The 21,464-nt window shown below is 34.6% G+C and overlaps 1 pseudogene; it reads right to left on the reverse strand.

The window, feature by feature from the left end:
- LOC143400382 (melanoma inhibitory activity protein 2-like) overlaps positions 1–20,954 on the reverse strand; it is a 90,053-nt pseudogene extending 69,099 nt beyond the window's left edge.
- Positions 20,955–21,464: the final 510 nt, after the last annotated feature.

Raw genomic sequence — 21,464 nt, forward strand, 5'->3', positions numbered from 1 at the left:
CAGAAAAGTCCTCCTCTTAAAAATTGACATTAGAGTTCACTTCTAGATGATGAAAAGAAGCCAGCCAAGTGATAACTTGAGTCCTCTGGGTGTAGGGATGCATAGGGAGTTTGTCAACCATTTTTAACTTTGAGACTTAGTGTCATATGAAAACAAATCTTTTTTTAGAAGTCAAAACTTCTTTACTTACCTGATTATAGTCACTTCCTCCTTTCTGTATTAGTCAGTTTGTGCTAAGAAGAAACACACACGCCCACACACACTCAGAGAGTGAAGGGGTCTTTTGGATATGGCGCCCTTTGTGTGGGTATATATGCCTTACAGGGGAGCACATTCTCCATATTGGGAAGACCTCCTTTGAGACTGCAGGCAGTGGATATCAAGTAGGCAAATCATGTTTCTTGCCGATTTAGTGGAAAATATTTCTCTTTAATGATTTTAATTACTGCATTTTGTGATTAAAATATTTTGATCATTAAATTGAAAACAGCTCTTACACCTTCTACTCTTTGCACTGTAATGTGTGTATTGTGTCAATGAAGAAAAGTTATTCTTTGAGAAAAAAAGGTTGAGTATATTATTATGAGAAATTTATTTATATTTTGCTGATTTTTTTTCTCTTAAAAATTTTAAATTATATATTAAAATAATGATAGTACTAAGGATGACTTCAGATGACTTAATATGTCTAATTACTTGTATAATTTTGGTATATTAAATAAGTTAATATATGAGGTAGTTGCCCCTACTATATTATTTTACAAATGACAAAAAAATGAAGCACAGAAATATTAAATAATTTGTTCATGAACATACAGGTATTTTAGCTACTGAATCTAGGTTCCTATTATAATATTAACCTCCATATGATCATTAAGCGATAAACAGATGTCTATACTATGAGTTTTATGAAAAGAAGCATATTTATGTTAGTTTTCCTTGGAATCACTCTCTATCACTTGGTCCCAACTCCAGTAGGCAGCATATCTTAGAAGAACATTAAAACGTAATTTCTTTTTTAAATCTACATTTGTTTTTCACTAACATTAAGTACAAAAAAATTGTACACATTAATTGGGTGTTGTGTAATATTTTAACACATGTCTATTGTGTAATGTTAAAGCAGATTAAAAATACCTAGCTTATGAAACATTTATCATTTCTTTGTGCTGAAAAGTCCTTTTTTCTAGCTTTAAGAAGTGTACAATACATAATTGCTTTTTTAGTCACCCTACTGTGCAATCGCACACCAGAACTCCTTGCTGAGATCTAACTTAGTGCATTGATCAACCTCTCCCCATTCCATCTCAGGCTCTGGTTATCATCATTCTACTCAAAACTTCTATGAGATCAACTTGTTTAGATTCCACGTGAGGGAAAACTCAGTCTCTTGCATATAGCATGACCCTGTAAGAACATCTTTATTAATATAACATGCAATACATTTACACAGTTTGATAGATTTCCAGTACTAACGTTTGAAGAAGAGTTTGTTGTTTCTCAGTTGATTCTAGTGTGCTGCTCTGTGTGATGAATATTTTACAATTTTACTTTTACCACAAACCAAAGAAAAAAATAATGAAATCTTTAAAGGAGACTTGCCTCAATTTCTCAGCACAAAATCTGTGTATGAATTTCCTATTTATTACCTTTAAAAAGAAACAAGAAGATGACCTTCCATCTGGGTAGGCCATTCTAGAGACAAATCTTCCATTGCTTCTCTGAGGACATTATACTTCTATTTTTTTTTTTTTTTGCCCCTGACTCTTTTGTGTATTATTCAGTTCCTCTGATGAGAGATATTCCCATTAGCACAAAAACTCTTCTAGTATCTTACATGTTAACTGAAGGAGAAAACACCTCTTACTTTTCTAAAGATAAAACCTCAAAAGAGGCACACATCTGTTGTCTCCTCTTCTTTAGCATATACTCTCAAATCAATTCAAATTACCATTATCAAAGTCTTGAATTTTATCCACATAATTAATGCAATGTTTTACCTTTTTTTATCTTCCCATGTACTTTATTTTTAAAAATTCTATTTTTTAAAAATTTTTTTTGTTATACATAACAGTAGAATGCATTTTAACACACTGTACACAGATGAAGCACAAATTCTCATTCCTCTGGCTGTTCATGGTGCAAAGTCACACTAGTACTGTAATCATACATGTATATAGGGAAATAATGTCCATCTTATTCCACCATTATTCCTGCCCTGACACTCATCACACTCCATTCACTTCCCTCTGCCCAATAAAGTTCCTTCATTCTTCTCTATCCACTCCCCTTTGGATCAACATCAGCTTATTAGAGAGCACGTTGCACTTTTGGTTTGGGGAGATTGGCTTAATTTCACTTAACATGATATTCTCCAGTTCTTCCATTTACCTGCAAATGCCATAATTTTATTCTTCTTTAAGGCTGAGTAATATTCCATTGTGTATATGTACTACATTTTCTTTATCCATTCATCTGTTGAAGGGCAGCTAGTTGGTTCCACAGTTTAGATACTGTGAATTGAGCTGCTATAAACATTGATGTAGTTATGTCACTGTAGTATGCTGATTTTAAATCCTTTGGGTGTAAATTGAGGAGTAGGATTGCTGATTCAAATGGTTGTTTCATTCCAAGTTTTCTGAGGAATCTTGCACTGCTTTCCAAAGTGGTGGCATCAATTTTTAGTGTCACCAGAAATATATGAGTGGACTCTTTTCTCCCCATCCTCACCAATACCTGTTGTTGCTTGCATTCTTGAGCATTGCCATTCTGACTGGAATGAGATGAAATCTTAGAGTATTTTGATTTGCATTTCTCCAATTGCTAGAGATGATGAATAATTTTTCATATGTGTGTTGATTGGTTGCATTTCTTCTTCTGTGAAGTGTCTGTTCAGTTCCTTGGCCCATTTATTGATCAGGTTTTTTGTTTTGTTGGTGTTAAGTTTTTGAGTTCTTTATATATCCTAGAGATTAGTGCTCTATATGAGGTGTATGTGGTAAAGGTTTCTCCCAATTTGTAAGCTCTCCACATTATTGATAGTTGCTTTTGCTGAGAAGAAGCTTTTTAGTTTGAATCCATCCCATTTATTGGTCTTAATTTTACTTCTTATGCTTTAGGAGCTGGAAGTCAGGTCCTAGGCCACCATGATGAAGATTTGGGCCTACTTTTCCTTCTGTCAGACATAGGGGCTCTCTTCTATAGCCTAATTATTTGATCCACTTTGAGTTGATTTTCGCACAAGGTGAGAGATACAGGTTTAATTTCGTTTTTCTATATATGGATTTCCCAGAACCATTTGTTGAACAGGCTATCTTTTCTCCAGTGAATGTTTTTGGCACCTTTGTCTAGTATCAGGTAACTGTACTGATGTAGTTTTGTCTCTCTGTCCTCTATTCTGTACTATTGGTCTACATGTCTATTTTGGTGCCAATATCATGCCATTTTTGTTACTATTACTCTGTAGTATAGTTTAACTTCTGGTATTGTGATGCCTCCTGCTTCAGTTTTCTTGCTAAGGATCACGTCAACAATTCTGGATCTCTTATTTTTCCAAATGAATTTCATGATTGCTTTTTCTATGAAAACTAGTTCTGTGAAAACTATAGAACACTAAAGAAAGAAATTGAAGAAGACTTTAGAAGATGGAAAGAACTCCCATGCATCTGGATAGGCAGAATTAACATTGTCAAAAAGACTATACTATCAAAAGCATTATACAGATTTAATACAATTCCTATTAAAATCCCAATGTTTTCCCTCTTAATCTTCCCATTCTTTGAGTAGAATGTGTCTTATGTTTTCAGCATTTTCACTTGTGATTGTGTAATGCCATGTTTTCATGTTCCTTTGAATTTTGAGGATCATTCTCTCTTTCTAAAGTCTAAACATGGAAGAGACCTTGACTCCAGGTTCTCTTCTCTTCTTTTTGTCCACACATGTTCGCTAGATGATCTTATTTATTCCCATTATTTCAAATGTCAGCTGTAAACATCTCCCAAAGTTGTATTTTAAATTCATCCAATCCCACATATTTACTATTTTTATCAAACACTTATATGTAGTTTTGATTCATATTATCTGAATTTATATCACAAGATTAATATAAACTTTTAAATGACAAACTTACATATCCAGTTACCCACTTCTCACAATTTAATTATTTTATAAATATTTCAATCTTCATGTGTTCTAAATGAATCTCTGGATTTTTTTCAGCCATAGGCATTGCTCTTATTTTTCTCTTTTCTAGTGAACTATACATATAGTTGGTCAAGTCAGAAACTTGAAGTCATCTTGGATATCATCCTTCAATACCAATAGTCATTTCTGAACTATATTTCTAATTCTTCCATTTCAATGCATTTCCATGATTAGTATCCTAATATAAAATTTCAGTACTTCTCTCCCAAACAAGAGAATAGACTTCCTGTGATTTTTATGCTGTTTCTAATGTCTCTTCTGCTCTGTTCTTCTAAACAATTCTTCACCAAGTACCCAAATAATTTTGTTGGCATCCTCCCATTTTATCTTTATTTCTTTTTTGATTTTTTTCAGTTTATTGAGGTATAATGGATAAATAATAACTGTTTATATTCTAAGGATACAATGTGATGCTCCTATATACATTTTGAAATGATTACTATGCACATCCATCAACTTCACGTAGTGGCCATCTTGAATGTTAGGTCATGAGAACCTCTAAAATCTAGTCTCCTAACAAATATCAAGCATACAGAGAATCCTATTTACTGCTGTTTCTGTGCTGCGGGTCAGATCTCCAGATCTTATACACCCTGCAATTCTCTTTTATGCAATTGTTACCGCATTCTAATTAAAGATAGAATGAAATACTAATTCCTAATCATTGCCTATAAAACCTTGAACAGCTTGGCCCAGGATTCCCTCTCCTAAACCATCTTAGATCCTTGACTTCTTTGTTTAAAAAATACAAAACCAAAAACTAACAAACAAACAAAACGGCTTTAGTATATCTGGTCTTTTGTATAATTTTATACCTATTTAAGCACTTTACAACTCAGGGAGTTTTATTTAATTAATTTATTTATTTATTTGGTACTAGGGGTTCAACTCATAAGTACTCAACCACTGAGCCACATCTCCAGCCCTATTTTGCATGTTATTTAGAGATGGGGTCTTACAGAGTTGCTTAGCACCTGACCCTGGCTGAGGTTGGCTTTGAATTAATGATCCTCCTGCCTCAGCCTCCCAAGTAGCTGGAATTATAGGTGTGTATCACTGAGCCCTGCAACTCAGAAAGTTATAAAGCACTATTCTTTCCTCCTAGAATTCTCTCTCTCTCTCTCTCTCTCTCTCTCTCTCTCTCTCTCTCTCTCTCTGCTTTTATAGTATTTTTGTTTTCCTGGACTGGGAATTTAGTTCTTCAAGAACCCTTTTCTTATCCTTCATACACAGTGAGTGCTTCAAATGTTTTCTATCCAATTAAAAATATATGAATAAATTATTATTTTAAATTTTGGAAAAGTGCTAAGACAGATGGATTTTTATCTAAAATAATACTCTAAGAAATAAATTGGCTATAAAAAATACATTTAAAAGCCTTATGTTAACAGAAGTCCCAAGGACATAAAACATCACACTGAAAATAAAACTTAATGGATGACAGGATAGAACCATGTCTCTAATGCCCTCAACAAAGATTTGTTTCTTGAATCAAGGTTCAGAGGTGTTGTGCCTGGGGTTTAAACTGGTTACATGCATTTTGGATGGTTTTATAAAGTTGTTCATAAACAAAGAAGACTGCAGTTTTGTAAAAGTTTACCAAAAAACTTACTTTTTTCCCCTCTTTAATCTATATTTAGTTAGTTTTCCTCATGAATGCTCCCATCTTATCAATTTTACTCATTTTATTATGCAGCAGTATTATTTATCCACACTTTTAACAATAAGTGTTAAAATAATTTGTTGGCAGGGACCTGTTTTTATGCATACTATGTTAGCCATTTATTCAATAATAGTGGACTTGTCCCATGTACATAACATGATACCAAGTGATAACAGCAGTTTGAGAATAAAACCTACCTGGGATTCCAGGAGCTTATAGAAAACAAAGTGCAAAAATTAGTGTAGGTATTTTAGCACATGAAGTGTGGAGTATTTGCCTCTTTGTATAGCAACTACTTTGTCCCTAGAACATGATTGTCATTAGGGAAATGAAAAGGAAAGTTTTTATAGATTCCTAGAAGGGGTGACCAAAGCAAAATCTTATTTCTGTCTCTTATTAACACTGGGCCTGACTCTTTCACTCACTTTTTTTTATTACTTAATTTTACTCTTTTTCTCCCACTTGATTAAAATGACTTTTGAGTGCAGTAAGCGTTTCCATAATCTAATGAACAACATCATTCTTAAAAAAAATAAAAACACTCCCTAAGAAAAAAGAAAACAAACAAATGAATGCTTAGCTGTTTTCACCACTTTGCTTTAAAAAGGAAAAAAAAAGAAAGAAAATTGCTTTTGCTTTCATAAATAACAGGATTTCTATGTAGTTTTCACTACCAAGATTTCTTATGCCTATATCATTAACTCTCCAATAAAAGTCTTCTTCTCCAGTCACTAGAAATTATTTCATTTCAGCATCTCTGCAAGCACATGTTTGACCTGAGGCAAATGTAGTTGGACACAGAAGGAATCTTCTTAAAAAAAAAAAGAAAAGAAAAGAAAAGCTTTTTCTGTAAATGTATATTGATTTGAATCACAAAAAAATTGTAAGTTGCTATTCAAATATGTGAATCATAGACAAGAATTGTGTCAAGCCAGACTAATATACATTACTAAATAAACACATGGAAAATAAATGGTAAAGAAATCATAGAAAAAGTAGCATATGGAAATGAAAAATTGTGAAAATGAATCTTAAATGACTGAAGTTTAAAAAATCTTGGACTAGATGCTTTTCACAGTTACTTTTATTTTTAACAATAAGTCTCTTTCTTCCTCATCCAGAGGAGTTGGCACTCTTTTCAAAACCAATTGGTCATAGATGTATAGATTTATTTTATGAACTCTCCATTCTATTACATTGATTTATATGTCTACACAATGCCAGTCTTTAACTAGCTTTGTATACTTTTTTGTAAAGTGGTCTCTTCTCTGAGTTATATACATGTATACTCCTTAAAACCTAGATCTCCCAGAGGTATTATCCGAGGAGTTATGGGGTTATTATATATTTTTTCCTCTCTTTTGTTTTCTGAATCTTTTAAAGACTTAAGTAACATCTACTTATTATTTTTTGAATCTTCATTTTATACAATTATACAAATATTTACCCATATTTGACAATGATTGACAACTATGAGGTATACCCTTTACAGGGATCAGGACTTATATAAAATTCATAATTTAGAAATCATATCTGGCCTCAGCTTTTCTGCACTGGACTCTGCCATTCTTCAGATATAAGACTAAAAAATAAAGGGGGAGGATTGAGAGAGGTCCAGAAAGGACAGAGGTGCTCCTATCAGAGGTACCTGGGAGGCCATATGAAGTAGAGAAGTGTAGGGCAGTTGCACTGGCTCTTTCTTATGAAGAACACAGGGTTCATAGTTTTATTTTAAAAGTAGCGACAAGGAAATGGCAATAGTCTAGTACCTAGGTTATCTGACCTATAAGGTTTGTTTGAGAAGAGGGTCAGAGGGTCACAGAACACTCTTGGTAAAATTAAAATGACAGAGGGTGTTAAAATGTAAAAATTGCAGTGGAACATCTTTTAGAAGATGTTCACCTGGGCTAAAATTCTAAGATGTCATTATTCTTCTTTCTGTTTTTATTCAAATATATTTTTGATGACTGTACTATTTTTCTTTAGAACTGGAATTCATAATTAACTTACTGTGGATAGCTTGATGAGATAATAATAAAATACATTATTTGAAGAATAATACATTCTCTGTTTCAATGGGTATTAGCAAATAAAAGTGGAGTCTGCAATGAAAGCATAAAAAGGTGTCCCAATAAATTTGAGGCATTGGAAAAACTGTGAAAAGGATGATGTTTATGATAAACTTGAAGAAGTAATAGAAGAATGATAATGGAGACAAATACTGAGGGTCTTGAAGTAGGAAGGAGTTTATGAGGTTAAAGAAATGGAAAAAAAACATAAAGTGATCTTTTAAATTTTTATTTTTTCATCTGGATAGAACCCTATAGCTAAATCCAAATATGGGACAAAGTAGGAATACACTATCCTTATTGGAAAGATGAAACATTTTTGAGCATACAAAAATCCTAGGTCCGCTGTGTGAGTGTGTGTGTGTGTGTGTGTGAGTGTGTGTGTGTGTGTGTGTGTGTGTGTGTGAGTGTTTGTGTGTGTGTGTGTGTGTTATCATATTCTACCATATTCTATCTATGACCAAAGAAGACTTTGGCATGAAATTTTCTTAACTTTAATCTACTGTGTTCCCTTCAGAAATCTCTAATCAGCCTCTCTCTGAAAAAAAAAAAAAAAAAAAATCTGTGAAGAAGAGTTGCCACTTCAGCTATCTGTTTTAAAACTAGATGAGTTTATAAGAAGCAGGATGCAGGATGCTAAGTTTTATTTTATAAAGTTGTTTATGTGAACCCTCTGGGTTGTGTCCATGCATTTATTTCTCTAGGACATGTGGATTCGGTAGGAAGAGCAAAAAATAACTTCATATGAATGTTATATCTTCTAATCTTGCAATCAATTGTGATTAGAAAATAAAAAAATGCAACACAATTTTTATGGTTTTCACATTACATGAGTTTGGTTGGACTTCAGGCATGTATACTTAATGCCCATATGTTTAGTTTCTAAATCTCTATGCAGCCCAGTATTAAAATGTATTATGCATTAAAAGGTCAATTGAAAGAAGACAGAGAGGTTTCAGTACACTCATTCTATAAAGTTTTTTGATAGGAAATTCAAAATACAATAAAAAAAAGCGTAACTTCATTTTAGTGTAAAACTAGGAAAGTTTTCAAGAGGGAAATGCTTTTGTTCTTGAAGTCCTAATTTTTATTGCATAAATGCAGTATATGTCTCATCTCACAGTTACAAATACAATTTTATATTTGAAAGCTTCTAATTTTAACTTATAAGACTTCAAAATAACCATGTTTAGAATATCAAGTAAACCCTACATTTTTCTGATTGGACAGTATCTTAAAATTCTCAGTATTGTATTCCCTATGAAAGTCACTTAAATTTACAAATTTCAAGTAGGCTATAAAAACTAGACTGTATTCTTTTTAGAATATAAAACATTAGTATTAAAGTTTTTACCAGCTAGATATACAGGTAATATAATAAATGTGGATTATAATAAAACATTATTTTTATAAACAAGTCACTTTATTGAAAACTGAATTCAAGATTGCTAGGCAGACCCTTTCACAATGATCAATGTCTTTAACTTCTCTATTATGTGATTCAGCATAGAATATGATCCATATCTCATTATTAACTATTTTTACAGTCCTGAGCATATTTTGGAATTTTTCTCTATGAATATCTGTAGGAAAGAAAAAAGAACTTGACACAATATAATATATTTTCTCTTACTATCATATATATAGTACCTCAAAGTATCAGGTACTTTTAAATTTTTCATCAAGTAGTTTTTGAAACTTGAACTGTTTGGTCTCTACATAATGAAATGATGTTGGATTTTAATATAGATATAGATCACCATTTAAGTTTTTCTTTTAATCAAATTGGGAATCCATCTACTCTTTAAAGCTTCATTGTCTTTTCCCACCTAAGTGGAACCCTTCCTCACCCTTCTGTTAGATATTCAATGTCTCCCTTTCCACTATTCCTTTGGCCAAACTGTTAAGAATACATATGTAACACTGGATCTGTCACTCATTGCTTAAGATACCACTTAAGTAAAATGTAACCACCAGAAATGTCTTAGAGCATTAAGACTTCAGAATAGATTTATTTTAGAGAAATTTGAGGTGCCAGTCCAGACAGTTTAGTCATGTTTGCTATCTTATCTCTGAAATGTTATTCAGATGTATTTTATTTATTTACAGGAATATAGTAATCTTAAAAGCTAGAAACCTGATCTACCTATGGGTAAGAAATATCCTAATTCTCTTACCTATTATTCTTTGTAGCTTCAAATATTTGTTGTTCACTTCTAAATGGCCACAAGAATCTCTGAATAAAAATAATAATAATAATAAAAACATTTGCAGTCATCTAATAAGGTCTCTCTCTTTTAAGTATCTGTTGATTCTTGTTCCTCTGGCCCTTCCAAAAAGATAGGCTGAAATCTCTACTGTGATTTTATTAATAAAGTTTACCAGAGGGAATTTATAAGGTAAGAAAACCTGTTGTATGTTATTTTAATTTATATTTAAAACACACACATGGGCTGGGGATGTAGCGAAGTGGTACAGTGTTTGTTTTGCTTGTGCAAGTTTCAATATCCAGTAACACACATACACACGAATATTTATTGACAGCAAAAAGTATAAGTGAAAAGAAATATGTATCATCTATAGAGATGAGAAAAGCAAATCAGCCTTTTGGTCCTACATGCTGCTTGGAGGCATGTTTTCTCAGAGTTCAGGTTCCCAGGCTGCAGCATGGTGGGAAGAGCTTGTTAGTGGGGAAAAAATCAAGTGCGAATACAAGAAGCCTGGAAAGAAAGCCATTTACTCAGTCTCTGCTCATTCTGTCAGTCATTAGCTGTCTCAACTCATTCTGGCAACTTTCCCTTTCCTCTTTTGACAGCTCCACTTGCTTTGTTGCTTTGAGACACATTGTCTTAGAATTTTAAGCATGAAGTACAGAGAAAAAAAATCAAGAAGAAAGTGAGCAACAGACTCATTGAAGAGGGAGTGAATGGTGAAGGAAGGAATAGCTGTAGGCAACTTTTCCTAAATTATTTTAATCCTTCTTTTTTTTCCTTTCTAGGGCTTCTCTTCACAAAACACCTCTCCAATCTTGATCAAGAGCAGTTTGCTGCTAATAGCATTCTTCATTAGAAATAATTTGACTGTTGCTGTTCTCTGCTCTCCTACATTTATTTTTATTCAAGAAATATATTTGTTCTCCATCATTTCCTCTTCAGAGAGACTGCTTAGAAGGAAAACATAACTAAGATCTTGATTTAAATGGAACTTAATCTTCTGAGTTCTTCCAAAGAACTGCCTGGTTCATCTTAGCCTATTTTATACAGACATTGGGATGGCAGACTGAATGAATTGCAAGAGTAAGGAAGACATTTAAAAGCTGAATGATCCAATCTTAGTTGATCTGTTCCAGATAGGTGGATGCAGTGGGAAGACAGTCAGACTACTCTAGTGGCACTCACTTTGTGTGAAGAGAACAGGAACAATAATGGCAAAGAAACATCAAATAAAAGTGCTAAAAACAGTACTGTAAGTCAATTGTATAAAAAATAGCAAATGAACAAATGACATCATAATGATTAATCTTCAGTGACTTATGGGTCCTGACCATTAAGTAAAGCATATATTATACCTTAGGAAATTCAAGTGTTCTTAGAAGGACAGAAATTTTCTTGATCTCATTTATTGTCTTTGTTTTACATGAAAGTGTAAGTTAGCAGAGTCAAACAAAGGCTATGTTTACCAACTAAATGAATATATTTGGGTTTTTGTTCTAAAGATGAGGATGGAGAAGTCTAATAAATAAGGAGACAACAATATGAAGATAGAACAGAAATTTGAGTAGAAGGAAAGGGGAAATCTGTCTTTAGCAGAATTTTCAATGAAAATTTCTGAAGCCAGTTAAGGATTTTCAAGATGCAGCTTAAGTGCTCAAAATAATTACGCTATTTTGTCACCAAAATTAACATTATATCACTATTTTCCATCTATTTTAGCAAGCAGTGCCTAAGATGTGATGAAACTGGAGGCGAAGTCTCAAATGGAAGCTAGTTGAATGAAAAGCAACACCAACTTCAAGTGAACTGGTATACTCTAGGAATAGTTGTACAATGTGATGATTTTCATGGTATTCACTTTAGGAAAAGGTCAGAATATTGATGAGTTGCATGTCAGACAGAACTTGAAGAGTAAGGTGTTAGTCGGATTTTCATTGAGATAAAGAAGATACCCAATAAGAAAACCTTAGAGGAGGAAAGTTTATTTTGACTTAGAGTTTTAGAGGTCTCAGCCTATGGTTCTCCAACTCCATTGCTCTGTGCCCAGAGTGATAAAGGAACATCATGATAAAAGGCATGGGGGATGGGAGGAGCTGCTCATCTCATGACTACTAGGAAACAGAGAGAGCATGAGAAGCTGGGGAGAAACATATATAATCCACCAGGTGTGATGCAGCAGGCCTGTAATCCCAGGGGTGGGGGAGGCTGACGCAGGAGGATCGCAAATTCAAAGCCAGCTTCAGCAAATTAGGGAGGCCCTAAGTTACTCACTGAGAACCCATCTCTAATAAAAAACAGAAAAAGGGTTAGTGATATGGCTCAGTAGTTAAACACCTCTTGATTCACTTCCCAATACCCCCCCAAAAAATAATAGTCCCAAGATACAACTTCAGTGACACACTTCTGCCAGCCATACCTCACTCACCTATAGTTGCCACCTATGAATCCATTCATAGTATTAGCCCATCAAATGGATTAATCGACTAATTAGATCAAGGTTCCCATAATTTGAAAATTTCATCTTCAAAATTAACAAAGCAGCTTTTGGGAAACATCTCATATCCAAACCATAACATCTAGGAAGCCACCATTTAACAAAAGGAGAAGGAAATGTAAATATAGTTCAGATTATAAGGGACCAGAGGAGAAAGTCAAAGAGAACATTTCTCTCTTTTTTTGACTGAATTATTTGAGTTGAGTACTATACATCTTAAATATTAACTCCTTATCAGATGTAGAGATTGCATATATTTTCTCCAGTTCTGTAAGTTGTCCTTTAATCTGCTGCAGTCCGGCTGGCTGGGCAAAATAACTGGGGGGTGATGAGGAACTTGTGTACATTGATACAGCAGGAGTGGGAGCCGTTTATTGTAGGACAACAGAGGTATTTATACATTCCACACAGGTTATCTTAATTAATATAAAATAGATACAGCAGTCATCCAATAAGGAATCTCCACACTTAATGGCTTGCTGGTGTTACTTCACAAACCACTCCCTCTGGCAAAATGCCAGGCGCCATCCTGACTTGTTTACAGACTCTAACATTAATCAAATGTTTCCTTTGTTACGCAAAAACTTTTAATATGTCATAACCTCAATTGTCCATTTATGCTTCTGTTGCCTGTACTTTTGGACTCAGATCCAATAGTGCTTGCGCAGACCAATGTCTTGGAGATATCCTTCTAATACTTTTTTTGATGTGATGTCTTATATTTTAAGTCTTTGATTTTTTTGTGTTGATTTTAGACATTGCTCAAAAGATGACATAAAAATGACCAACACACATGGAAAAAAAATTCTCAATCATCAGGAAAATGCAAGTCAAAACCATGAAGGGATATCACTTTACACCTGTTAGAATGACTATGATCCAAAAAAGGGAGGAAAAGAAGTGTTAGCGAGGATGTGAAGACAAGGTAGCACATACTCTTAGCAGGAATGTAAAATAGGATACACATTGCAGAAAACAATATGGATTCTCATCAAATAATTAAAAATAGAACAACCATATGATTCATCAATCTTATTATTGAATATATGTACAAAGGAAATGAAATCAGTATGTCAAATAGATGCTGCCGTGTTCTTCACAATGTTCATGAAAGAAAATCAACCTAAGTATCCATAGGTGGATAAATGGATAAAGAAAATGTACTGTAATGCATAATTCTACTTAGCCACACAAAAAATTAGGAGAGGAGAAGTGACTGGATGGAGGGACTGGGAAAGGAGAGCAAGAAAAGTTAGAAAGGATGGGTATTATTAAAGCATGACATATGCATGTATGGAAATGTCACTTGAAGCTCATAAATTTTTACAATATGAGTAATATTTATAATAAAATGAAGGAACTCCCACTGTTTGGACAACATAGATGAAACTAGGGGTATAATATTAACTGAAATAAGCCAGGTACAGAAAGATAAATACTGCATGATATCATGTGTAGAATGTATAAAAGTTGACCTCATGGAAGTAAAGAATAGAATGATGGTTACCCAGGGGTGGGCCTGTGGGTTGATTTCATGGTTGTGAAATGTTGGTCAAAGAATATGAAATTTTCAGTTAGAACAAACAGGTTCTAAAGGTGTAGTGTATACACAATGACTATGGTTTAAAACAATATATTGCATTCTTGAAAAATGCTTTAAAAGTATATGTTAAATGTTCTTTCAACAAAAATAACTGCTGCAGTCTGTCTGGGCACAAAATAACCAAGCCACCACAAAACTTGTAGATTCCAACAGCAACTCTTTATTCCAGAACTCTCACCAATACTCTACACACATTTCCTGGGAACACACTGCCTCCACCAGGCTCCACACGCCAATTCTCTCAGAAACCCGGAAGAACTCAACGGGAACTCCAGGAGTGGGTGCCTGAGGCAGAAGGATATGCCCTAATCCTAGCAGCATCCACCCTAAACCTGGAGCCACCCTAATCCCTGAGCAGGGTCACCTTTCAAACCAAAATGCCATGCGTCATTCCTACTTGGCTATGGCTCTCAGCAAATAACAATGTGAGATAATGTTCTGTTAAAGAGCTGCATTTAGTCATATATACATGTCACATATACACATATATATCATTTAAATATGTCATACACAGTAAACAGACAACTTTATAATAGAAGAGAGTTCTCTATTTCTAGCATTATAATTTATTTTTAATGTCTCATGCTCACAAAGTTTGGAGAATCTAAGTGCTGCTTCTTTAAATGAATATAAGCTAAATTCTATTCTCCAGCTTCATGTTGAACAATGTATTTTGTTATTCCATAGAAAATAAAACTTTGATCTCAAACCTATGTTCTTTACTTATTTGTACAATGACTACAATCAAGGTGAACCTGAGTTCAATTGATTATGGATTGTATTAGTTGTATGATTTTGGTGAGAAACAACATTTCTTTAAACTCTCGTCTCCACATACAAAATCACAATGATGACTTCATCTTAAACTTATGGCAAAGGTTATGAGAAGGTTTTTTAAAATATCATTTGAAAAAAATTTGGATTTCTCTCAGTAAATTTTACATATCAGAAGCTTTGTTTAATGTTTAACTTATAAACCTATTTTAAATATGCAGAAAAATTTAACTCTTCAAAAAATCCACAGCACAATAGACAATTTTTTTTAAATAAATGATACTATTACTTAATAATTGTTGCTATTATTGATAATAATTTTTAGAAAACCATTTGAAAGACTTGATGCATATCTGAAGTAATGTATTATGTCACTTAATGAGCTATGATTATTTGCAAATAATTTGAAATATTACACACTTTTTAGAGATTTGTGAATAGAAACATGCATTTTTTTTTCAGATGAGGCCATTTCTACATGGGTCTTGCTAATTTCATATTGTCTAGTAATTATTGAGTAATTCATAAATAAATAAATAATGATGAGATTTTTAGATCATGAAATACCAACTGGTAAAAGGTTGGAATAATATGAATATTTTAACATGATTTTGATTGCTCTTATGATGTACATGATGGCCTCATTCATGCAACTAGATTACGAATGATGATAAAAATATTTTAAAAAAACAAAATACCTAGCAGAGATGATGCGGAATCATTTATAGATGTGCCTGCAGCTTGGAAATATAAAAGCACAATTCTGTATGGCACATTTTCTGTGTGAAGCTACTTCACACAAAACTGTATATTTGCCTCATGTAACACTCAGTAAGAAACATCTGTGTGAAATTGTTCTTTCACAGATGTTTCATATGTTCACCAGGTGGAAAGTGTTCATGAAGAATCCCTTTCTGTCTCACCAGTTCTTTTCTTTATATTCAAAGGACTATATATATTGACTTGTAGAATATAAACATGTTTTAGAGATGAAGAACTGTGCAGTCAAATGGTAGTTAAATTGAGTTGAGACTTTTGGAAAATAAATGACCTTAGTAAACACATTATTTATTTCTTTGCTTATTTATTTTCTTTTTTCTGTTTTTTTTTCTTTTTTTTATATTTTTTTATTGGTTGCTCAAAACATTACAAAGCTCATGACATCTCATCTTTCATACATTTGATTCAAGTAGGTTATGAACTCCCATTTTTACCCCAAATACAAATTGCAGAATCACATCGGTTACACATTCACATTTTTACATAATGCCATATTAGTGACAGTTGTATTCTGCTACCTTTCCTATCCCCTACTATCCCCCATTCCCTCCCCTCCCATCTTCCCTCTCTACCCCATCTACTGTTGTTCAATTCTCTCCCTTGTCCCGCCCCCATTTCTCCTCACAACCTCTTATGTGTAATTTTGTGTAACAATGAGGGTCTCCTTCCGTTTCCATACAATTTCCCTTCTCTCTCTCTTTCCCTCCCACCACTCATCTCTGTTTAATGTTAATCTTTTCCTCATGCTCTTCCTCCCTGCTGTGTTCTTCGTTGCTCTCCTTATATCTAAGAAGACATTTGGCATTTGTTTATTAGGGATTGGCTAGCTTCACTTAGCATAATCTGCTCTAATGCCATCCATTTCCCTGCAAATTCCATGATTTTGTCATTTTTTAGTGCAGAGTAATACTCCATGGTGTATAAATGCCACATTTTTTTTTTATCCATTCATCTATTGAAGGGCATCTAGGTTGGTTCCACAGTCTAGCTATTGTGAATTGTGCTGCTATGATCATTGATGTAGCAGTATCTCTATAGTACGCTCTTTTAAGGTCCTCAGTGAATAGTCTGAGAAGGGTGATGCTGGGTCAAATGGTGGTTCCATTCCCAGCTTTCCCAGGAATCTCCATACTGCTTTCCAAATTGGCTGCACCAATTTTCAGTCCCACCAGCAATGTACAAGTGTACGCTTTTCCCCACATCCTTGCCGGCACTTGTTGTTGTTTGACTTCATAATGGCTGCCAATCTTACTGGAGTGAGATGGTATCTTAGGGTGGTTTTGATTTGCAATGTTGAGGTAAGTTCCTGTTATTCCTAGTTTTTCTAGTGTTTTGAACATAAAGGGATGCTGTACTTTTTCGAATGCTCTTTCTGCATCTATCCAGATGATCACATGGTTCTTATCTTTAAGTCTATTGATGTGGTGAATAACATTTACTGATTTCCGTATATTGAACCAGCCTTGCATCCCCGGGATGAATCCTACTTGATCATGGTGCACATTTTTTTGATATGCTTTTGTATTCAATTTGCCAGGATTTTATTGAGGATTTTTGCATCTAAGTTCATTAGAGATATTGGTCTGTAGTTTTCTTTCTTTGAAGTGTCTTTGTCTGGTTTCAGGATCAGGGTGATGTTGGCCTCATAGAATGAATTTGGAAGAGCTCCTTCTTTTTCTATTTCTTGAAATATCTTGAAAAGTATTGGTATTAATTCTTCCTTAAAGGTTTTGTAAAACTCTGCTGTATACCCATCCAGTCCAGGGCTTTTCTTGGTTGGTAGTCTTTTGATGACTTCTTCTATTTCTTCCTTTGTTATTGGTCTGTTTAAATTGTGTGTGTCTTTCTGACTCAATCTGGGCAGATCATATGACTTAAGAAATTTATCAATATCTTCACTATCTTCTATTTTATTAGAATATAAGGTTTCAAAATACTTTCTAATTATCTTCTGTATTTCTGTAGTGTCCATTGTGATGTTGCCTTTTTCATCCCGTATGTTAGTAATTTGAGTTCTCTCTCTTCTTCTCTTCATTAGCATGGCTAAGGGTCTGTCGATCTTATTTATTTTTTCCAAGAACCAACTTTTAGTTTTATCAATTTTTTCAATTTTTTTTTTTTTTGGTGTTGTTGTTGTTGTTTCAATTTCGTTGATTTACGCTCCGATTTTAATTATTTCTTGTCTTCTACTACATTTGCTGTTGTTTTGCTCTTCCTTTTCTAGGGTTTTGAGATGAAGTGTGAGTTCATTTATTTGTTGTTTTTTTTTCTTTTTTTGAGGTATGAACTCCAGGAAATGAATTTCCCTCTTAAAACTGCTTTCATTGTGTCCCATAGATTCTGGTATGTTGTGTCTATATTGTCGATTATCTCTAAGAATTTTTTGATTTCCTCCCTTATGTGTTCTGTAACCCATTGATCATTCAGTAACATATTGTTCATTTTCCAGGTGATGCAGGATTTTTCCTTCCTTCTTTTATCATTGATTTCCAGTTTCATTCCATTATGATCAGATAAAGTGCATGGTATTATCTCCACACCTTTATATTTACTAAGAGTTGCCCTATGGCATAATATATGGTCTATCTTTGAGTAAGATCCATGTACTGCTGAGAAGAACGTGTATCCACTTGATGATGGTTGATATATTCTATATATGTCGGTTAAGTCTAGGTTATTGATTGTGTTATTGAGTTCTATAGTTTCTTTATTCAGCTTTTGTCTGGAGGATCTGTCTAATGGAGAGAGCGGTGTGTTGAAGTCACCCATAATTATTGTGTTGTGGTCTATTTGACTCTTGAACTTGAGGAGAGTTTGTTTTATGTACATTGCAGCACCATTGTTTGGTGCATACATATTGATAATTGTTATGTCTTGTTCGTGGATGGCTCCTTTTAACAGTATATAGTGTCCTTCTTTATCCCTTTTGATTAACTTAGGTTTGAAGTTGATTTTATTCGATATGAGTATGGCCACTCTTGCTTGCTTCTGAGGCTATGTGAGTGGTATAATTTTTCCCAACCTTTCACCTTCAGCCTGTGTATGTCTTTTCCTATCATATGAGTCTCCTGAAGGCAGCATATTGTTGGATCTGTTTTTTTTAATCCAGGTTACTGGCCTATGTCTCTTGATTGGTGAATTTAAGCCATTAACATTTAAGGTTACTATTGAAATATGGTTTGTACTTCCAGTCATGTTTATTTATTTATTTATTTATTTTAGTTTTGCTAGTTTTTCCTCTTTGGTTATTTTTCTCCCACTTTACTGAGATACCTCCCTCTGTTAGTTTTGGGTGCTATTTTTCAATTCCTCTTCTTGTAGTATTTTGCTCAAAATGCCTTGCAGTGCTGGTTTCCTGGCTGCGAATACTTTTAACTTTTGTTTATCATGAAATATTTTAATTTCATTGTCAAATCTGAAGCTTAATTTTGCTGGATACAGTATTCTTGGTTGGAATCCATTGTTTTTCAGAGTCTGAAATACGTTGTTCCAGGATCTTCTCACTTTCAATGTATGTGATGAAAAATCAGTCATTAACCTAATTGGTTTACCCCTGAATGTAATATGCCTCCTTTCTCTCGTAACTTTTAATACTCTCTCCTTGTTCTGTATGTTGGATATCTTCATAATTATGTGTCTTGGAGTTTGTCTATTACGGTTTTGAATGTTTGGGGTCCTGTAGGCTTCCAGGATTTGGCAATCCATTCCATCTTTCATATCTGGGAAGTTTTCTAGGATTATTTCATTTAATAGGTTGTCCATTCCTTTGGTTTGAACCTCTATACCTTCTTCTATCCCAATGACTCTCAAGATTGGTTTTTTTATGACATCCCATATCTCTTGGATAGATTGCTCGTGAGTTTGAAGCATCCTTTCTTTGTTGACTATATTCTATTCAAGTTGATAAACTTTGTCTTCATTATCTGATGTTCTGACTTCTACTTGATCTAGTCTATTTGTAATATTCTCGTTTGAGTTTTTAATTTGGTTTATAGTTTCCTGCATTTGTAGGATAACTGATTTTTTTTAAAAAAAATCTCTATCTCCTGGTAGAGCTCGTTCTTTGCCATTTGAATTTGTTTATTTAATTCGTTTTCAAAATATACTTTCATTGCTTGGACTTGCTGTCTCATGTATTCTCTAATATTCCGTTCCATCTGAGTTAGGTATGCCTTGAGTTCTTTTTCTGCCCATTTTTCTGATGCCTCTAGGTCTTCCTGTAGATTTATGTTGCCTGCATTGTTTGTAATCCTTTTTCCCTTGTTTTTTCATGTTGTTCATGTTACTTTCCAGCTCTGTTTGACTGCTGTGTTTCTGCTTTCTCTTATAAATTTGTTTTGGGTTTTCATATCTCTGTTGTCTCTCCTTTGTGGTTGGAGACTATGCCTAGAAATGTTGGGCTTTATTGTACTTTAAAGCTGATTCATTCAATTCATAAAAGGCTTCTGGATTCTGTATGCATATAGTGATTTGTTGTTTGTTCTTAGGAATCTATGTTTAGGTTAGGTGCTATGATGGTATGAGGGTTAGTATGTCTTGGCTACTTTAGAAGATTGCTCTACTGAAGGGGATACTAACAGGTGATTGGTTCAGGGTGTTTGGTAGTAGCTAGGTATTTAGGAGCCCTATAGACAGCCTCAAAATATTCACCTATTTGCATTTAGACAATTACACGTAATGGAAGATGTAATGCTTGGGGATAAAGTTGGGGGGTAGGGGAAGGAGGGTGCTCTTAAAAAGAAAGAAGGAGAGAGAGATAGATAGATTAAAGGAGAATGGAAAGAACAATAAAACTTGAAACAGGAAAGAAAGAAAGAAGGAAAAGGGGAGAAAAGAACAAAGAGAAAAAAAGAAAGAAAAAATTGAAGTCTTAGAGATCCATTTTCTTTTCTTCCAGTAGACGGAGCTGTGCCCTCCGAGCCGAGCTTCTGCCCTCTATGTGCCAACAGCAATCCCTGTAAGGCGGCTCCTGGGAGTCTCTCAATCCTGTTAGTCCAGAGCCATTTCACTTCTCTGGCCCCTCCCCGCCTTCCTCCTGCCAGCCAGCCAGCCAGATCCTGTTCACCGGAGGCGGTTCCCCAAGGATCTGGTTACACTTGTAGCCCCACCGCGTGTCGTATTTCCCGAACAACTGAGCACTCTCTCTGTCATTCATCTAAGCCCCAGTGCTGTGGTGCCATGATCTGGGAACCAACAGTTTAATTTTTCCAGACCCCTTTGGTGGGCATGCCCCCGGAAACTGGTGGCTAAGACCTTGGGTGTTGCCGCTGGTGGTAAGGGGGGTTGGGGATCGGGAATCCCTTCTGCTTCCCTACAGACATGCCCCTGGAGAGATTCCCGAGGTTTCCTGGCTGCTTGTATCTGGAGGGGGTGGGAGTCACACACCTACTAAAGTGGATTCCACTGGGAAGGAACTCCATTGGCCGAACTCCAGTGACGTCACCTCTCTGCTATGGCGGGCCCCAGGCTCCTTGCCGGAGTGTCCAAAGGGAGGGGTGGGACTGGTCTGTCTCTGATTGGTTTCAGTTCCTGGTTCACTCTTTCATGAAGGCTTGGCTAGAGACCTCTTCCTGGAGTCCCTGTGCAGCTCAGCAAGAGGCTGGTAGTCATGTCGCGTGGGCCGGGGCTGCTTGTAAATAACTGCTCTAGAGGGTCAAAATTTTTT

Source organism: Callospermophilus lateralis, chromosome 5, assembly GCF_048772815.1.
Source record: "Callospermophilus lateralis isolate mCalLat2 chromosome 5, mCalLat2.hap1, whole genome shotgun sequence".
Classification (NCBI taxonomy): Eukaryota; Metazoa; Chordata; class Mammalia; order Rodentia; family Sciuridae; genus Callospermophilus; species Callospermophilus lateralis.